We start from the raw sequence: 18,437 nt of genomic DNA on the forward strand, positions 1-18,437 counted from the left end.
GTGCCCCCAGTATAACTAATGCCCCTTAGTGCCTCCCAGTAGTTATAATAGCCCTTTAGGTTGTGCCCCAGTGTAGATATTAGCCCCCAGTCGTCCCCCCATATATATATAATGGAGCCCATTTGTGCCCCCACATAGAATGCCCCCGCCTTCCTCTCAGGCCCCCTTAAGGCGTGGGGACACTCGCCCCCCGAACCCTCACTATTCACATGATGGACATGATGTTCCCAGCGCAGTGACATCACATGTGACATCATAACGCCGTTAGCGCGGGGCCTGCTGCATCCCTGGGCTTTCAGGTGGACGAGGGTTTTCTTATTTTTTATTTCTAGACCCCTGTAGCCGTTTTTAATGGCTTTTTTGGGGGGTGCCCTCCTGTCTACACGGCGGTACAAACGGGCCCATTGATTTCCACGGGGGCCATGAAAACAGCCAAACCTAGGCGATGCGCTACGTACTGGCCGGTAATAAACCCGTCATGTGAACGGCCCCATGGACTTTAATTGGTTCTAATAATCGTGTGAATGGCGCCTGAATCGTAATAATAATAATCTTTATTTATATAGCGCGGCGCTTCGCAATCAGAGGAAGGAGGGTCCAGCAAGAGCCGACACCAGCAAAGTCCTGCACAAAGTGTTATTCTCCCGTCTAAAATAACGGATGCAAAATGTGCGTAACTGAGCCTAATGGATGCTGAAAATACACAATAGTTTTTTTTTAAATATTTTTCTGTGACGAATCAGAAATATGGAAAACTAAATGCGATGTGAGCCCGGCCTTAGAAACCTAGAATGTGTCGGCAGATAAGAACCATGTGGCCCATCTAGTCTGCCCAATATACTGAGTACTATGGATAGCCCCCGGCCCTATCTTATATGAAGGATGGCCTTATGCCTATCCCATGCATGCTTAAACTCCTTCACTGTATTTGTAGCTACCACTTCTGCAGGAAGGCTATTCCATGCATCCACTACTCTCTCAGTACAGTAATACTTCCTGATATTACTGTTAACCCTTTGCCCCTCTAATTTAACACTATGTCCTCTTGTAGCAGTTTTTCTTCTTTTAAATCTTCTCTCCTCTTTCACCTTGTTGATTCCCTTTATGTATTTAGCAGTTTCTCTCATCTCCCCTCGGTCTCGTCTTTCTTCCAAGCTCTACATGTTAAGGTCCTTTAATCTTTCCTGGTAAGTTTTATCCTGCAATCCATGGACCAGTTTAGTAGCTCTTCTCTGAACTCTCTCCAAAGTATCAGTATCCTTCTGGAGATATGGTCTCCAGTACTGTGCACAATACTCCAAATGAGGTCTCACTAGTGCTCTGTAGAGCGGCATGAGCGCCTCCCTCTGTCTACTGGTAATGCCTCTCCCTATACACCCCAGCATTCTGCTAGCATCTCCTGCTGCTCTATGACATGGTCTGCCTACCTTTAAGTCTTCTGAAATAATGACCCCTAAATCCCTTTCCTCAGATACTGAGGTCAGGACTGTATCACTGATTGTATATTCTGCTCTTGGGTTTTCATTGTCTTAGGGGTTCATTGTGCAGGACACCCACCGATCAAACACACAGGGCAGCCTCTGCACCCAGACTCAGGGATCCACCAAACGCCTTGGGTCAGACTTTTCCAGCCGACCGGAATATTCTGTCATGGGAAAACATCCTTGAAGCTTCCTCGCGAGCTTCTAGTAACCTCTGTCTTCTCTCCCGTGTCAATAAAGAAAATAATTGGCTGATAATTGTCATCAGATCTCCGCAGACTATTGAGCCCCCAGAATGGCGGTATTTTATTCTGCAGTTGTCCCATTGAGGGTCATTTCTCGCTCCCATTTCTATGGCTGCAGTGTTGGGGGTCTCGTCGCGCTGTTTATGATGGGACAAGTTTAGGACCGTGTGAGACTTTGCAGACCTCTGCAGCGGTAGGTAATGTGCAGTATGTGGCCGGGTGTCATCTCTTGTGTGGTTTGCCATACAGTATAACGGTAGAATTCCATTTTGTGACTGTTTTATAACCAAATCCTCAGTACAAGCAGCGTCCAGTAGACACGGTCACTTCTGTTGTCAGGACTGAATGTCCAGGATACGACCCCATCCCCTACGGCCGCCCTGCTGGAGTGAGCATTGCCTGGTTACAGTGCCTCGAAAAATATTCACACCCCTTGAACCTTTCCACATTTTTTGACCTTACACCCACAAACGTAAATGTATTTAATTGGGATTTTATGTGATCGACCGACACAAAGTAGCGAGTATGTGTGAAGTGAAAGGAAAATGATACAAGGTTTACAAAATTATTATTAAATACAAATCTGGACAGTGTTTTGTGCATTAGTGTTCAGCCCCCGAGTTAACACTTGGTAGGACCTCCTTTCGCCGCAGTTCCAGCTGCCAGTCTTTTGGGTTTTTTATCTACCAGCTTTGCACATCTAGAGGATGATGTTTTTGCCCATTCGTCTGTGCAGAAGAGCTCGCGCTCAGTCAGATTGGAAGGAGAGCGTCAGTGAACAGTAATTTTCAGATCTCTCCACAGATTCCCGATGGGATTCAGGTCTGGATGGTGACTGGGCCGTTCTAACACATGAAGATGCTTTGATCTAAACCCTTCCATTGTAGCTCTGGCTGGATGTTGAGAGTTGTTGTCCTGCTGGAAGGTGACTCTCCGCCCCAGTCTCAAGTCTTTTCCTCCAGAATTGCCCTGTATTTAGCTCCATCCCTCGTCCCATCACCTCTGACCGGCTTCCCTGTCCCTGCTGAAGAAAAGCCTCCCCCGCCATGATGCTGCCACCGCCGTGTCTCACGGTGCGGACGGCGAGTTCAGGGGGATGGGCAGGGTTAGTTTTCACACCTAGCGTTTTGCATTTAGGCCAAAAAGTTCCACTTTGGTCTCCTCTGACCCGAGCACCTTCTTCCATGTTTGTTGTGTCCCCTACACGGCTTGTGGTAAACTGCAGACAGGACTTCTTATGGCTTTCTTCTTGCCCCTCTTCCATAGAGTCCAGATTTGTGGAGCACACGACTAATAGTTGTCCTGTGGACAGATTCTCCCACCTGAGCGCTGCAGCTCCTCCACAGTGACCACGGCCCCTTGGCTGCTTCTCTAATTAGTGCTCTCCTTGCCTGGGCTGTCAGTTTAGGTGGACGGCCGTGTCTTGGTAGGTTTACAGTCGTGTCATACTCCTTCCATTTTCAGATGATGAATTGAACAGTTTTCTGTGAGATGTTCAGAGCTTGGGATATTTTTCTCTTTACACTTCTCCAGCACTTTCTCCCTGACCTGTCTGGCGTGTTCCTAGGTTTTCATGATGCGGTTTGATCCCTAATGTTCTCCAACAAACCTCTGAGGCTTTCACAGAACAGCTGGAGTTATACTGAGAAGACATTACACACAGGTGGGCTCAATGTACTAATGAGGTGACTTCTGGAGGGAATTGGTCACACTGGATGAAAATTATGGGATCAGAGTACAGGGGGACGAATACAAATGTAAGGGTACTTTCACACTTGTGTTGTTGGATTCCGGCAGGCAGTTCCGTCAACGGAACTGCCTGCCAGATCCGGAAATCCGTATGCAAACAGATAGCATTTGTAGACGGATCTGGATGCGGATCCGTCTCACAAATGCATTGCAATACCAGATCCGTCTCTCTTGTGTCATCTGGAAAAGCGGATCCGGTATTTTTTTTTCCACATTTTTAAAGGTCTGCGCATGCGCAGACCAGAAAACCGGATCCGTTTTTCCAGAACACTTGGTGCCAGATCCGGCATTAATGCATTTCAATGGAAAATAATGCCGTATTCAGCATTCCGGCAAGTGTTCCAAAAATACCGTATAAAGGGGACTGAACTGAAGACGGACTGATGCATCCTGAACGGATCGCTCTCTATTCAGAATGCATTAGGATAAAACTGATCAGTTTTTTTCCGGTATTGAGCCCCTAGGACGGAACTCGGTGTGAAAGTACCATAAGCCACACTATCCAGATTTTTATTTATTAAACATTTTGTAACCATGTATCATTTTCTTTTCACTGCACACAGACTTGGTACTCTGTGTTGGTCTATCACATAAAATCCCTATAAAGTACATTTAAGTTTGTTGGTGTACGGTGAGAAAAAATGTGAAAATTTTCAATTGGTATGAATAATTTTTAAAGGCATTGTACGTTTGCCGTGGAAGAGAGAGGCTGTATCCGCTCTCTATGGACTGGGTATATAATAAATCCCGAGGTCGCCCTCACCTTTCATGGATTGAAGTCTATGACAGTCTGAGACATTGGAGCAGTTGACAAGTTCATTACTTTTCTCTACATTACAAAATGTAACTCTGGAAAGAACGCTAGAAAGTTACAGCTGTAAATACATTGGATACAATGTATAAAGAAATACAGCAAGTAGCAAAATCACAATAGTCCTTCATAAATAACCAAACATCACTCAGAATTACAACACCGTGCCTAATAGTGCTTCATACTACCACCACACTGCCTACACTCTAATAGTCCTCTATACTGCCATCATAGTGCCCAAATAATACCGCCACACTGCCTACACTCTAATAATGCTCTATACTACCATCATAGTGCCCAAATATTACCACCACACTGCCTACACTCTAATAGTCCTCTATACTGCCATCATAGTGCCCAAATATTACCACCACACTGCCTACACTCTAATAATGCTCTATACTACCATCATAGTGCCCAAATAATACCGCCACACTGCCTACACTATAATAATGCTCTATACTACCGTCATAGTGCCCAAATAATACCGCCACACTGCCTACACTCTAGTAGTTCTCTATACTACCGTCATAGTGCCCAAATAATGCCGACACACTGCCTACACTCTAATAGTGCTCTATACTACCATCATAATGCCCACATAATACCACCACAGTACCTACACTTTAATAGTGGTGTATACTACCACCATAGTGTACAAATAAAGCTGCCACAGTGCCTACATTCTGATAGTGCTCTATACTACCATCAGTTTCAATATATACAGTTGAGTCCCATTAGTCTGACCACTTCCTGCTGTCACGTCGGCAGCGTGTAGCTCATGAAGGAAGTCCACTGTGCTGAGCGGGCTCACTGGGTATATAAGGTGTGTGATAGGCTGTCTGCACACATATCCCTCGGTAGGTATATACGGTGTGATAGGCTGTCTGTACACATATCCCTCGGTAGGTATATACGGTGTGATAGGCTGTCTGCACACATATCCCTCGGTAGGTATATACGGTGTGATAGGCTGTCTGCACACATATCCCTCGGTAGGTATATACGGTGTGATAGGCTGTCTGCACACATATCCCTCGGTAGGTATATACGGTGTGATAGGCTGTCTGTACACATATCCCTCGGTAGGTATATACGGTGTGATAGGCTGTCTGCACACATATCCCTCGGTAGGTATATACGGTGTGATAGGCTGTCTGCACACAAATCCCTCGGTGGGTATATAAGGTGTGATAGGCTGTCTGCACACATATCCCTCGGTAGGTATATACGGTGTGATAGGCTGTCTGCACACATATCCCTCGGTAGGTATATACGGTGTGATAGGCTGTCTGTACACATATCCCTCGGTAGGTATATACGGTGTGATAGGCTGTCTGCACACATATCCCTCGGTAGGTATATACGGTGTGATAGGCTGTCTGCACACAAATCCCTCGGTGGGTATATAAGGTGTGATAGGCTGTCTGCACACACATCCTTCTGTGGGTATATAAGGTGTGTGATAGGCTGTCTGCACACATATCCCTCGGTGGGTATATAAGGGGTGATAGGCTGTCTGCACACATATCCCTCGGTGGGTATATGTCACGGCCTTTGGTGTGCGCTGTGACACTTGGCCACGCTTGCTGTTGCCTGCGGCAACGTGTTGCTGTGTCTACATGCGGGGGCAGTGTCACGGCCTTTGTGGTGTGTGCCGTGACATGGTTGCCTTGCATGTTGTTGCCTCCGGCAACGTGTATTGGTTATGGTGTTTTCCTGCTTTGGTGTGCACGGGGTTAAGGTGTGTGTGGTATGTGTGACCTCAGGCCTCCTTATATGTTGGCGTGGTGGAGCCTGAGGTCAGTTTGTATTTTGTTGTCAGCTTGGTGTGGAGCTCTGCTCCTGGGCTGTTGTGATTATGTCTGTGTGAGCCACCGTTATTTGTTATACTGTTTTCCCTTGCTTTCCCTCCTGCTTATTCTGTTTACCCTTCCCCACCTGTGGTGTATGTTGTATGGTGTGGGCCTTGTTTGCTGGTATTGTGTGCTCCTAATGGGGCTTGCTTTCCTGGAGGGGTTTAAGCAAACAGCTAGACTGTGAGTTTCCGGTCCATCTCGTCGGCGACAGGTAAGTCCTGATAACTTTTGTTGTCTGTTGTCTTATGTACTTACCTGTCGTTCGGCTGTGGCCCTGTCTAGTTGGTGGTCAGTTGCTGGGCTTCAGGAGACACCATTCATCCGTGGTGAAGGATGAATGCGTGGTCTCTGCTCTGTCTTCAGGATTAGGGCACAGCAGGGATTCCCAGGGTCCTAGGTCGGTGAGCATGAGCCCCCTTACCATCTGAGGCGGCTCATGCGCTAGGAGTCTAGGGAGAACCTAGGGTTGCATTAGGAGGTGACTTGCTCCCTGTTCCCTGCTACCTGGCTAGCAGCCACCGCCATCGCACGGCGGGGGGTTTCCCCCACGCCCCGCCGTGACAGTATATAAGGGGTGATAGGCTGTCTGCACGCACATCCCTCAGTAGGTATATAAGGTGTGTGATAGGCTGTCTGCACACATATCCCTCAGTGGGTATATAAGGTGTGATAGGCTGTCTGCACACATATCCCTCGGTGGGTATATAAGGGGTGTGATAGGCTGTCTGCACACATATCCCTTGGTGGGTATATAAGGTGTGATAGGCTGTCTGCACACATATCCCTCGGTGGGTATATAAGGTGTGTGATAGGCTGTCTGCACACATATCCCTCAGTAGGTATATAAGGTGTGTGATAGGCTGTCTGCACACATATCGCTCAGTGGGTATATAAGGTGTGATAGGCTGTCTGTACACATATCCCTCGGTGGGTATATAAGGTGTGTGATAGGCTGTCTGCACACATATCCCTCAGTGGGTATATAAGGGGTGATAGGCTGTCTGCACACATATCCCTCGGTGGGTATATAAGGTGTGATAGGCTGTCTGTACACATATCCCTCGGTGGGTATATAAGGTGTGTGATAGGCTGTCTGCACACATATCCCTCGGTGGGTATATAAGGTGTGTGATAGGCTGTCTGCACACATATCCCTCAGTAGGTATATAAGGTGTGTGATAGGCTGTCTGCACACATATCCCTCGGTGGGTATGTAAGGGGTGTGATAGGCTGTCTGCACACATATCCCTCGGTGGGTATGTAAGGTGTGATAGGCTGTCTGCACACATATCCCTCGGTGGGTATATAAGGGGTGTGATAGGCTGTCTGCACACATATCCCTCGGTGGGTATGTAAGGGGTGTGATAGGCTGTCTGCACACATATCCCTCGGTGGGTATGTAAGGTGTGATAGGCTGTCTGCACACATATCCCTCGGTGGGTATATAAGGGGTGTGATAGGCTGTCTGCACACATATCCCTCGGTGGGTATGTAAGGGGTGTGATAGGCTGTCTGCACACATATCCCTCGGTGGGTATGTAAGGTGTGATAGGCTGTCTGCACACATATCCCTCGGTGGGTATATAGGAGGTGTGATAGGCTGTCTGCACACATATCCTTCGTTGCTGTCATGGGTAAAAGGGGCGATTGCAGGAAGGGATTATTATTGGCTGTTCTTGTGCTGTTGTGGTGACTGGACAAATGACATGATTGTGAATAAGTAACGTGGAAACTGTGGAGCACCACGTGCCATTGATGTCGGTATAGCTACGAAGGTGCTCGAGGGCGGACCGACACGCCACAGTGGAGCAGCTCACCCCCAAAATGACCCAGGGGGCAGCAGATGTGTGTCTAACACAACAGCTCAGGGAACCTACTGCACACGGGCCCCCGGAGCAGACGGACGGTCACTGCACCTCTGATAATGAAGCTGCATCGGCAGGAAAGGCGTCAGTTTTTGGCATTATCAGAATTGGACCTCTGCTGATTGGTAAAGGGTTGTCTTCTCCAATCCATTTTCTGCTTCATGAAACGGATGGACGTTGGTGTGTCAGGCAAGAAACATCAGAGAGGGAACGCCCTGCAGCCATTGCTGGAAGAACACACGCTGCTGGGGGCGGCATTATGGTCTGGGGAGGTTTAAGGAGCATTTGGGTATGAATCCATGGCAGATCGCGTACACCCATACATGCTGATTGTCTCCTCTGGGGCAGATGGGATCTTCCAGCAAAATACGACTTGTCACACGGCTAGAAAAGTGCGACATTGGTTGGAAGAACAAGACCAAGACTTCCAAGTACTACCCTGGACCCTAATTCCTCAGACTAGAACCCAATGGAGCATCTGTGGACCACCTCAATGGTTGTGTTCTCTCTATGGATCTGCCCCCCACCCCCTCCATTATCTGTGGGATCACCTGGATGGTCATGCTCCCTCTATGATCCCCTCCCGGTGCCACCTCCAGCAGCGGTGGGATCACCTGGATGGTCATGTTCCCTCTATGATCCCCTCCCGGTGCGACCTCCAGCAGCGGTGGGATCACCTCGATGGTCATGTTCCCTCTATGATCCCCTCCCGGTGCGACCTCCAGCAGCGGTGGGATCACCTCGATGGTCATGTTCTCTCTATGATCCTCCCCCCACACCCCTCCAGCAGCGGTGGGATCACCTCGATGGTCATGTTCCCTCTATGATCCTCCCCCTGGTGCCCCCTCCAGCAGCGGTGGGATCACCTTGATGGTCGTGTTCTCTCTATGGATCCCCCACACCCCTCCAGCATCTATGGGATCAACTTGATGGTCATGTTCCCTCTATGATCCTCCCCCCACACCCCTCCAGCATCTATGTGGGATCACCTTGATGATCATGTTCCCTCTATGATCCTCCCACCACACCCCTCCAGCATCTATGGGATCACCTTGATGGTCATGTTCCCTCTATGATCCTCCCCCCACCCCCTCCAGCATCTGTGGGACCACCTTGATGGTCATGTTCCCTCTATGGATCCTCCCCCCACACCTCTCCAGCATCTGTGGGACCACCTTGATGGTCATGTTCCCTCTATGATCCGCCCCCCGGTGCCCCTCCAGCAGCGATGCGATCACCTTGATGGTCATGTTCCCTCTATGGATCCTCCCCCCACACCCCTCCAGCATCTGTGAGACCACCTTGATGGTCATGTTCCCTCTATGGATCCTCCCCCCGGTGCGACCTCCAGCATCTATGGGACCACCTTGATGGTCATGTTCCCTCTATGATCCTCCCCCCGGTGCGACCTCCAGCATCTGTGGGACCACCTTGATGGTCATGTTCTCTCTATGATCCTCCCCCCACACCCTTCCAGCATCTATGGGACCACCTTGATGGTCATGTTCCCTCTATGGATCCTCCCCCCACACCCCTCCAGCATCTGTGAGACCACCTTGATAGTCATTTTCCCTCTATGATCCTCCCCCCGGTGCGACCTCCAGCAGCGGTGGGATCACCTTGATGGTCATGTTCTCTCTATGGATCCCCCCCCCCCACACCCCTCCAGCAGCTGTGGGACCACCTTGATGGTCATGTTCTCTCTATGGACCCCCCCCCCCCACACCCCTCCAGCAGCTGTGGGACCACCTTCATAGTCATGTTCCCTCTATGGATCCTCCCCCCACACCCCTTCCAGCATCTGTGGGACCACCTTGATAGTCATGTTCCCTCTATGATCCTCCCCCCGGTGCGACCTCCAGCAGCGGTGGGGTCACCTTGATGGTCATGTTCCCTCTATGATCCGCCCCCCACCCCCTCCAGCATCTGTGGGACCACCTTGATGGTCATGTTCTCTCTATGGATCCTCCCCCCACACCCCTCCAGCATCTGTGGGACCACCTTGATGGTCATGTTCCCTCTATGGATCCTCCCCCCGGTGCGACCTCCAGCATCTGTGGGACCACCTTGATGGTCATGTTCCCTCTATGATCCTCCCCCCGGTGCGACCTCCAGCAGCGGTGGGATCACCTTGATGGTCATGTTCTCTCTATGGATCCGCCCCCCACCCCCTCCAGCATCTGTGGGACCACCTTGATGGTCATGTTCTCTCTATGATCCTCCCCCCACCCCCTCCAGCATCTGTGGGATCACCTTGATGGTCATGTTCCCTCTATGGATCCTCCCCCCACACCCCTCCAGCATCTGTGGGACCACCTTGATGGTCATGTTCTCTCTATGATCCTCCCCCCACACCCCTCCAGCATCTGTGGGACCACCTTGATGGTCATGTTCCCTCTATGGATCCTCCCCCCACACCCCTCCAGCATCTGTGGGACCACCTTCATAGTCATGTTCCCTCTATGGATCCTCCCCCCACACCCCTTCCAGCATCTGTGGGACCACCTTGATAGTCATGTTCCCTCTATGATCCTCCCCCCGGTGCGACCTCCAGCAGCGGTGGGGTCACCTTGATGGTCATGTTCCCTCTATGATCCGCCCCCCACCCCCTCCAGCATCTGTGGGACCACCTTGATGGTCATGTTCCCTCTATGATCCGCCCCCCACCCCCTCCAGCATCTGTGGGACCACCTTGATGGTCATGTTCCCTCTATGGATCCTCCCCCCACACCCCTCCAGCATCTGTGGGACCACCTTGATGGTCATGTTCCCTCTATGGATCCTCCCCCCGGTGCGACCTCCAGCATCTGTGGGACCACCTTGATGGTCATGTTCCCTCTATGATCCTCCCCCCGGTGCGACCTCCAGCAGCGGTGGGATCACCTTCATGGTCATGTTCTCTCTATGGATCCGCCCCCCACCCCCTCCAGCATCTGTGGGACCACCTTGATGGTCATGTTCTCTCTATGATCCTCCCCCCACCCCCTCCAGCATCTGTGGGATCACCTTGATGGTCATGTTCCCTCTATGGATCCTCCCCCCACACCCCTCCAGCATCTGTGGGACCACCTTGATGGTCATGTTCTCTCTATGATCCTCCCCCCACACCCCTCCAGCATCTGTGGGACCACCTTGATGGTCATGTTCTCTCTATGGATCCGCCCCCCGGTGCGACCTCCAGCAGCTGTGGGACGCGCTGCAGTCAGCATGGCCCCAGATACTTGTGACAACCCGCCAGGACACTATTGAGTCCCTCCCAGCCCATCTAGCTGCTGTCCAGCTACAAACGGCTGCTGCTCAAAATAATGGGATTTGACTGTGTATAATCACCCGGGAACAGTGCCCTAATAATACCGCCATAGTGCCTACATTCTAATAGTGCTCTATACTACCAGTGTCCTTATATATTCACCATACACCCAAGTAAAACCGCCACAGTTCATAAACTGCAGCAGTGCCCTTATAATACCACCACAGTGTCCACATATTATCCTCACAGTGCCCTAAATATACAACCGCAGTTCCTTCAAATCCAATAGTGTCGTAGTAACACTGCGGTTCCATATATCATCCTCACAGTTCACAAATACTATCACTAGAGATGAACGACGTTTTGAAAAATTCAATGTGGTCAATTCGCTGAACTTGGAGAAGGAATTCGATTGGTCATGAATCGCTATAAATCGGACAACGGATCCCAGGTTCTAGGGGGTTAAAGGTTGTTACTGTAAAAGTAAAGAAAAATAAAAGTTGAAATCGCCCCCCTTTCCCAATTTTCCATATAAAAATATATAAAAAAAACAAACGATTCTCCATTTTTGTTGTTGTCAATTCCCCCCCCCAATTTTTTTTTATGAGGTCGTACGTACCACAAAAATGGTGCCAATAAAATCTGAATTTCATCCTGCGAAAATCAAGCCCTCATGGCTCTGTAGAGCGAAATATAAAAACGCTATGGCCGCCAGAAAATGGTCATGGAAAGAAAATTGGGATTTTTTTTCCCAAAGGTTTTTTATTTTTTTTTAAAGTAGATAAAAAATATTGACGTTTGGTATGGCTGTATTCGTATGGAGCCACAGAATAAGGATGTTATGTCATTTTTAGTGCACTGTGAACGCCGTAATATCAAAACCCCAAAAACCTTGTCGTTTTTTTTATTTTATTTAAAGGGGTTATCTAATTTCTCAAAATCCCCCCCACATGTGTCGGGCCCCTCACAGGTAATATACTTACCCCGCTCTCTGCGCTGCTCCTGGTCCCCGCAGCACCTCCCTGTATGAAGTCATCCGGTGTCCGGGGGGAGCAGCCAATGGCAGACGAGCCTCCCTAGCGTCACCCGCGATGCTAGGGTGCCTCGTCCCTCCTGCCATTGGCTGCTCGTCCCCGACACCGGATGTTTTCATCCGTGTGCAGGGAGAAGCAGCAGCGGCGGTGCAGGGACCAGGAGCGGCACTGGGAGCGGGGTAAGTATATTACTGGTGATGGGCCCGGCACATGGGGGGGGGGGGGGGGGGGGTGAGAAATTGGAAAACCCTTTTAACCCCATAAATATTTTACATGGTAAGTTAAATGGAGCCCTTAAATAGTACAACTTATCCCCCAAATATAAACCCTCATGTGGCTATACGAATGGATAACGTAGTTATGGGTATTGGAACGCTGGGAGGAAAAACCGAAAACGCAAAACCAAAAATGGGCCCCACTATCTGCTCCGAAAACAATGCAAACAACAGCGGACAGAGTAAATATAGAAATGTCCACAGAATTGTAGATGGCGCCGTTCTGTCACATGGAGAATTACTGGAAGGACAGAAATCATTTTTAACCCTGGACGTGAATCCCTACAAAAAGAACGATTTCCATATTCCAAGTGTAAAATCTTAAACTCTACAAATATATTCTATGAACTGGATGGGATTTCGCTTTAAACTTGTGTAACGGTTCATACCAGATGGGCCGAACATGGCGGACGGATCAAACATGGCCACAGGATTATTGCCATAAGGGACCGGAGCCTGAAAACCAGTATCTGCCATATAACATGGGGGCCACACAGGGGCTGCTGCTGGTCTGGGGTTTGGCTGGTTCGGTGGGGGCACAATATGCCAACTATGGCTTTTGTGGTTGCAGTCCCCTGAAAATGCCCCTTTTGTATGAGAATTAAATGAAGGGGCCACATGGGGCCCATTATATACACTTTACCTAATAATTATGGTTACTTACCTTTAACCCTTGGCTCCTGAAAGAACATATGAAGAGAACCTCGTGGTGCAGCGGGTGACCGACAGCTGGATCCAACCAACTGTTAAAAGAGGAGAGAAAAAAGGTCAAGGGCATTCCCCGAGGGACACAATGAGAAAGCCTCCGCCCACTCCAACCGCCCTGCAAAGGCCCCACCCACTCCGACCGCCCTGCAAAGGCCCCGCCCACTCCGACCGCCCTCCAAAGGCCCTGCCCACTCCGACCGCCCTCCAAAGGCCCCGCCCACTCCGACCGCCCTCCAAAGGCCCCGCCCACTCCGCCCGCCCTCCAAAGGCCCCGCCCACTCCGACCGCCCTCCAAAGGCCCCGCCCACTCCGACCGCCCTCCAAAGGCCCCGCCCACTCCGCCCGCCCTCCAAAGGCCCCACCCACTCCGACCGCCCTCCAAAGGCCCCCCCCCTTCGCCCTCCAGTTGTGACCCCACTTCTCCAACCCCAGCGCTCTCCTGCCCTACAGGTTGAAGATCCCTTCTTTTGCCATCTGCTTTTCCTCCTTTTCCACATCATCTAATGATACGTCATCGGGAACATCCAGCTCCTCCTCCCTCGGCATTTTGCAGACTTTTGTAGGACATGGAGACTTTCAAGGATGATTTGGAAGAAGGAAAGCCAGCAAAAGATGAGGATGGTCATTGAGACCTGGCCGCCCCCTAAGGGGTGCATAAAAGAGACTGATTTCCATATTCTACTACATACTGCTTCCGTAGTCAACTACATGGGAAGGGAGGGACTGCAGCACCAGTAACTTGGCCAGGAGCACCTTCAGCTTCTGCGCCGCTGGATGAGTGCGCGCATACTGCTGTCTCTTTGCCATCGCCTCTGTGATCGATTGCTGTCGAAGCAAGTGACGGAGAGCAGCAGGAGCAATAGACGACATTGAAGTCCAAGGGAAGGCATGACTGCTGGGAGGGGGTGCAGGCCAGTGGGAGATGCAGCGCTTCCTTTGGAGGACCCAGGAAACTGTCGGCCGTAGTGTAGAGTAACTGTAGCAGTAATGTAACGGATTAACTATGAATGTCGCAGCAGTTCAACAAAATGCAGACAGCGATATATTAGAGCGCACTTTAATACTGAGGCACAGTAATTCTATATATAAACTAGGAGATTAATGGGGATTGTGGCAGCAGGTGAACCAGATGCACAGGGCGATTACACTCAGCCTGCACTGTCCCTGCAGTCTCCCTATGCTCTCCCTACAGTGTCTCTATGCCCTGCTCACAGTGAAGTGGTGGAAACTGCACGGGGTGACATCACAGGGGCTGGCTATCTGCTGATTGGCTGTCTGCACGGCATTATGGGTGATCCCTCGTGCCGGGCTTCTTACTTTCACTTTGCAACATGTGCAGCCGCCATTTAAAAAAAAAATCTCATTCGTTACCATGAAGCGTGATGAAACTCGACTTTGTGGCAAATCAGATTTTTCCTAAACTTTGGATCAAATTCCGCTTCGGGTGCTTCCATTCACCCAACACTATCACCCTAGTGCCAGTTGGCATCACAGTGCCCACATTTCACCAACACAGTATAACACTGCTCCACCACTGGGACTGTGACTGACAGAGGGTCCCGAGTCCCCAGTTTGTGTGGATGGACAGTGCGGCGCCCTCCGTGGGACTGAGTGGATGGGCCACAGACTGTTATGTTGGGGCCCCCTCTTAGGCTTCCATTATATAAAGCCGTGTCTGTATTGAGGCAGAGACTGTGAGGACAAGATGGCGACCATGAGCCTGAGAAGCCGGATCCCACGGACTCCCATCGTCCGCTGTCCTATCGGGATAACATCGTGTCCTCGGGGTCTATATACAAAGCTGACTCCTAATCATAACATTGGCCTGAATTATAGGAGGTTGGAGGAAATTTACACTTGTGTCTCTCGGTATTTCCCCCCTGGATCCGCGCCAAGCATCACATTCTGGAGAGATGGATGACTCCGGCTCCGTGCTGATCCGCTTCTCCCACGCCGGCCCGGACCTTCTGGTCAATCGAGAATGATCCATCTGTGTTCTCTAGTATTATCCTCCCCGATGCGGCAGGGTCGTCCCCAATCTCGCTGCGTCTGCCACATGCGCCAAACATATCCAGACCTCCAAGTGTCCCGCTTTTAGAGGGACAGTCCCTACTTTTGACGCAAGTCCCTCTTCGCCCCCTAAAATGCCCCTCTTTTTGATCTGAGGTACAGATTTACAGTATTGATCCAGACGTCTTTCTCCGGTCTCTCTCTGTGCATTCTGGCTGTGATACCGTATTCTGGCTGTGATACCGTGTCCTGGCTGTGATACCGTGTCCTGGCTGTGATACCGTGTCCTGGCTGTGATACCGTGTCCTAGCTGTGATACCGTGTCCTGGCTGTGATACCGTGTCCTGGCTGTGATACCATGTCCTGGCTGTGATACCGTATTCTGGCTGTGATACCGTGTCCTGGCTGTGATACCGTGTCCTAGCTGTGATACCGTGCCCAGGCTGTGATACCGTGTTCTGGCTGTGATACGGTGCTCTGGCTGTGATACCGTGTCCTGGCTGTGATACCGTGTCCTGGCTGTGATACCGTGCCCAGGCTGTGATACCGTGCCCAGGCTGTGATACGGTGCTCTGGCTGTGATACCGTGTCCTGGCTGTGATACCGTGTTCTGGCTGTGATACCGTGTCCTGGCTGTGATACCGTGCCCAGGCTGTGATACCGTGTCCTGGCTGTGATACCGTGTCCTGGCTGTGATACCGTGTCCTGGCTGTGATACCGTGTCCTGGCTGTGATACCGTGTCCTGGCTGTGATACCGTGTCCTGGCTGTGATACCGTGTCCTAGCTGTGATACCGTATTCTGGCTGTGATACCGTGTCCTGGCTGTGATACCGTGTCCTGGCTGTGATACCGTGTCCTGGCTGTGATACCGTGTCCTGGCTGTGATACCGTGTCCTAGCTGTGATACCGTGTTCTGGCTGTGATACCGTGTGCTGGCTGTGATACCGTGTCCTGGCTGTGATACGTTGTTCTGGCTGTGATACCGTGTCCTGGCTGTGATACCGTGTCCTGGCTGTGATACCGTGTCCTGGCTGTGATACCGTGTCCTGGCTGTGATACCGTGTCCTGGCTGTGATACCGTGTCCTGGCTGTGATACGGTGCTCTGGTTGTGATACCGTGCCCAGGCTGTGATACCGTGTCCTGGCTGTGATACCGTGTCCTGGCTGTGATACCGTGCCCAGGCTGTGATACGGTGTCCTGGCTGTGATACCGTGTCCAGGCTGTGATACCGTGCCCAGGCTGTGATACCGTGCCCAGGCTGTGATACCGTGCCCAGGCTGTGATACCGTGCCCAGGCTGTGATACCGTGCCCAGGCTGTGATACCGTGCCCAGGCTGTGATACGGTGTCTTACAATCCGTTTTGCTCCACGCCTGCAGACACTAATCAGTTCCCGCACTGTAATCGGTTTTCTATAGAATTAGAGGAGCCCTTTAAGAATCGGGTGCATCTTGCGGACTGGCCTCAGCTGCGGGCGGTCATTATACAAGCCCCCTCCCTTGGGATATGTTATGATGTCAGGATTAGTGGGGGTCTCAAAGGTCAGCCATAATAATAGGAATCCCCCTTTAAGTTGCAGTGCACATTATGGACGGTGCCCCCCGGATTCTGCCCGCTTCTGGTATGTCGCCATCTAGCTGTGCCCGCCTCCTGCTGAGATCCTGAGGGTCTTCTGGCCCGGGTGGCTCCTTGGCAGGCGGCGGGCATGAGATGTCCCATCACAGCTTCAGATGCTTTCTGCCTGAGTCACCGGAGAAGACATCTGAGGCTGAAGTAACGAGGAGGAGGAGGGGGGGGGGGGGGGGCCCAGCCGAGCAGGAAGAGCGGCCCCTGATTTATCATCACCAGACCAAATAAAGTAAGAAGGGAGAAAACCTCAGAGACTTCACACAAACCGCACAACGGTCACTTCAGCGCCAAATGTCTCTCTACATATAATTTACATCAAGAGCTGGTGTGTGGCTGCACTCACTATTCTGCAGGCTTCAGAGCTGAAATCTTGAAGCAGCTCCTGCTTGTTCAGTGTCTGCACACACTTTATTCTAGGGAATGTTATGTAGGAACAGCTAACTGCCCCCTGCATTATCGGAAGCAGGCAGTTAGCTGAATAGTGATTGCAGCTCTGGAGAGTAAGCCACACTGAATCCAGACCCATTCATTTCAATGTGTCCGTGTAGATCACTTCTGCGCTGCGTGAAAATCTCAGCTTGTTCTATATTCTGCGTTTTTCACGCAGCCCTGGCCCCATAGAAGTGAATGGGGCTTCAGTGAAAAAACGTATCGCATCCGGAAGCAAGTGCGGGTGCGATGCGTCTTTCACTGATGGTTGCTGGAGATGTTGTTTGTAAACCTTCAGTTTTTTATCACGTGTGTGAAAAATGCATCAAAACGCATTGCACCCGCGCAGAAAAAACGGAACAACTGAACGCAATCGCAGACAAAACTGACGGAACTTGCTTGCAAAATGGTGCGAGTTTCCCTGAACGCATCCGGAGCCGATCCGCTCGCACTCGTCTGCAAGGGGCCTAAGGCCTCTTTCACATGAGTGATACGGATTAGGTCCGGATGCGTTCAGGAAAACGCGCACCATTTTGCAAGCAAGTTCAGTTGGTTTTGTCTGCGATTGCGTTCAGTTGTTCCGTTTTTTCCGCTCGGGTGCAATGCGTTTTGATGCGTTTTTCGCGCGCGTGATAAAAAACTGAATGTTTACAAACAACATCTCTTAGCAACCATCAGTGAAAAACGCATCGCACCCGCACTTGCTTCCGGATGCGATGCGTTTTTCACGTAGCCCCATTCACTTCTATGGGGCCAGGGCTGCGTGAAAAACGCAGAATATAAAACATGCAGCGCTTTTCACGCAACGCAGAAGTGATGCATGAAAAATACCGCTCATGTGCACAGACCCATTGAAATGAATGGGTCCGGATTCAGTGCGGGTGCTATGTGTTCGCGTCACTCTTCGCACCCGCGCGGAAAACTCGCTGGTGTGAAAGGGGCCTTATGTTCACACTCGGCCGATCTGTTCCAGAAGATCTCTTCCCTACATGTGAATGGGAGAAATCTGCTGCGTGTGAACCGTGAGGAGGGTGCTCATGGGAACCAGTCTACCAGGCAGTAATCAGCACAGTGGCCCCCGCGTCTGTAGG

The 18,437-nt window shown here is 50.8% G+C and overlaps 2 protein-coding genes across 3 annotated transcripts in view; one reads left to right on the forward strand and one right to left on the reverse strand.

Annotated features, from left to right (window-relative positions):
- The window catches only part of GALNT18 (polypeptide N-acetylgalactosaminyltransferase 18), a 507,876-nt gene that overhangs the window by 168,306 nt on the left and 321,133 nt on the right, over window positions 1-18,437 (reverse strand). The window lies entirely within an intron of this gene.
- Window positions 1-18,437, forward strand: part of IRAG1 (inositol 1,4,5-triphosphate receptor associated 1) — a 167,514-nt gene that overhangs the window by 1,158 nt on the left and 147,919 nt on the right. The gene's annotated exons all lie outside the window — the stretch shown is intronic.

Source organism: Bufo bufo, chromosome 10 (genome assembly GCF_905171765.1).
Source record: "Bufo bufo chromosome 10, aBufBuf1.1, whole genome shotgun sequence".
Taxonomy (NCBI): Eukaryota; Metazoa; Chordata; class Amphibia; order Anura; family Bufonidae; genus Bufo; species Bufo bufo.